Raw genomic sequence first — 3,317 nt, forward strand, 5'->3', positions numbered from 1 at the left:
TATATATATATAACATATGCATTTCATATTATGCACATTTTCACATACCAGCATGATCAAATATAACAATTTATCATGCTATCACGAAATCATTTAATCAAATAATCACATATTAATTACCTTAGGTGATAACCAGGATCCGGTTATCACATTATCCACCCCTTAAAAGAATTTCGTCCCGGAATTCCTTTAATCAAAAACCCATGGGTATTCTGATCTCATCTTTGATTCCAATTCCCATGTTGCTTCCGGTTCTTTGTGAAACTTCCACCGAATTTTAACTAGACTTATTTCTTTGTTTCTCAACAACCTGATCTTTCGGTCAATTACAGCTTCTGGTTTTTCCATAAAATTTAGCTTACTGTCTAATTGAATTTCTGGCAACGGTATAGCTAGACTCGGATTAACCAAACATTTCCGTAAATTCGACACATGAAAAATGTTGTGAATTAGATTCAGTTCTTCTGGAAGCTCTAACTGATATGCTACTGGCCCAATTCGCTTACATATTCTTAACGGCCCCACATATCTCGGACTGAGCTTTCCTTTCTTTCCAAATCTGATGACACCCTTCCATGGCGAAACTTTTAACATCACAAAATCATCTATACTAAACTCAATTGGTTTTCGACGATTATCTGCATAACATTTCTGCCAATCTTGTGCTGTTTTTATTCTTTCACGGATCTGTTCGATCTTTTCAAAAGTTTCTTGAACAATTTCAGGACTCGTCAACTGTTTCTCACCCACTTCATTCCAACATAACGGCGTTCGACATTTACGTCCATACAACACTTCATATGGTGCCGCTTGGATACTGGAATGATAACTATTGTTATATGCAAACTCTATCAATGGCAAGTGATCTTCCCATGGTCCCCCGAAGTCAATAATACAACTTCTCAACATATCTTCGAGAGTTTGAATAGTTCTTTGACTCTGCCCATCAGTCTGCAGATGATAAGCTGTACTTAATCGGATTTCAGATCCCAAAGCTTTCTGTAATCCTCCCCAGAACTTTAAAGTAAATCGACTATCTCTATCAGAGATAATAGACAAGGAAACATCGTGTCTGGTAACAATTTCTTTGATGTAAATCTGCGCTAGCTTTTCTAAAGAGTATTTCTCTCTTATTGGTAGAAAATGMGCAGATTTAGACAAACGATCCACAACTACCCAAATTGCATCATACCCCTTTGGAGTTCGAGGTAACTTCATAACAAAATCCATGGTAATGTGATCCCATTTCCATACAGGCATCTCTAACGATTGAAAACTTCCATACGGCTTCTGATGTTCAATCTTAACCTGTAAACATGTCAGACACTGTTCCACACATCGAGCTATGTCTCTTTTCAATCCTGGTGTAACAACTCTGCACTTTTGCATTTCCAGGTTAGAACCTTATTTTGGAATCTTCATTAGAAAACTAAGTCTTTTAGGATTAACCTTATCCATAGTATGATCTTGAAGAGGTCGCCTATTCGATCAGAGGCTCTGGTGTCAGTCATAGAGATTCTGATGATAGCCACAGAGGCTCTGGTGGCAGACACAGAGGTTCTGGTACTATCTCCAGAGGCTCTGTTGCCTCTTCTCAGAGAGACTGTGTCTTTTCACAGAGACTCCGGCAACTCTTCACAGAGAGTGTGTCTCTTCTCAGAGGCTCTGACATCTCTTTGCAGAAGCTCTATATCTCTTCACAGAAGCTCTGGCGTATTTTCTTCGCAGAGGCTCTGTTGTCTTTTTCTGAGGCGCTGGTTGTCCATACTTGATCATTTCAGTACGGCAGCTGGTCTTGTTCCAGACTTGGACATTTTGGTTATTTTAGATATTTTTTTTAGAATTGTTTAAGTCCTTGGGCTTAGGCCTTTAGAGGCTAGCCCACTACTCTTCTAGAAGTCTCATATAAATACCCCCCTTCTCTTTTAAACTCTTCATTATTCAAAAAGCTCTAGCCTTTCTCGTTCTCCCTCTCTAAAAAATCCATCACCTTCGAGCCGAGCTCTTCTCCCTGCAAGTTTAGGATCGCTGCTGTGTTCGAATTGTTCTTTTCTACTTCATCCTCAAAAAGGTATGCTTCTAAAGTCACCTATTCCTCTTTAAAGTGTTCAAATTCGTATTTTCTCTTCCTGCTCAACTCAAGTTTCGGAATTTAAAGATGGTGAGATTATCCATCGAAGATATGCATATGTCTTCATTAGATGATAATATGTGACCCAGAAACCTTTTTAATCCCAAAAGAGAGGAAGAGAGTTCTTACATTTTAGGGACCGATTGCACCTTCGGGTGACTTGGGTCTTGCATGCATCTCTAAATCAAATCTTTCATCTTGTGGCTTTCCGAGACCCAAAAATTCCCAATTGTTTTCTTTTCCTTTCTGGATCTTACTCAAGAAATGAGAATATGGGGTATTATCTGCCTCTATTCCTGAAAATGTAGAGTCAAAACCATCCCCAATTGTTGCCATTCTTGGGCATGCAACTGGATTTGGGGAGGTGTGCGACTCGAGGTTTTGATTGTTCTTGGGAAGGGTGTTAAACCCACCCAAAATCTTCAAATCCCAGCAGATGGCGGCTGCCATCATTTTCTTTGGAAGGGCATTAAATGATGTCATTATTTGAAATTTTGGAGATATTCGTTAAGGCTAATAATTAAAGTATCCGCTACATTGATATTAGTACCTGGCGGATTGCTTTTAAAGCAGTTTTTACCCAACTTAAGTTTTGGAGGTTTAGAAGTTCTTATTAAGTATTGGTTGCTCTGTCAGGAAGTCCGAGCAGGTGATAGCTGGTCTCTTAAGGAAACAATTGAAATTCGCCAAACTGTGAGTTCACGGCCCCACTTTTGCTGTTTTTGATATTTTAATGGGGGAAAAGCATGACAGCAAGCTTTGCATGTTTAATTCTTTGAAACCTCCGGACTATGGAACTGCATAGTCGAGTTTCTAAGTTGTATTTGTTACTGTTTTGCACTATAATATAAATGCTAAATTGATATGCTTGAGAATATTTATTTGCAAATAAAAGTCCCCGTCCGTACACGCTACTTGTTAGCTCGGGTACATTCCCGGGCCGTGGTATTGTGGATAGCCGCTATTGTGTTGACAGTCCCACCCAGAAAGGGGTGCACAATTACCTATGTTTTCTAACCTAATCATGTGGAATTTGGACCACCGCTGAATTAGTGCTTTATCGAACCGTGAGACCTAAGTAGTGAACGGGTTACTTCTGGTTGTTCGATTAATTATGGGGCAAGTTGGTCAGGTAAGGCTCAGTAGCATCTCAAGTATTTCATCGTATAAGATTTACATTTATTGA

The sequence above is a fragment of the Cynara cardunculus genome, assembly GCF_001531365.2.
Source record: "Cynara cardunculus var. scolymus isolate 2C chromosome LG 13, CcrdV1, whole genome shotgun sequence".
NCBI lineage: Eukaryota > Viridiplantae > Streptophyta > Magnoliopsida > Asterales > Asteraceae > Cynara > Cynara cardunculus.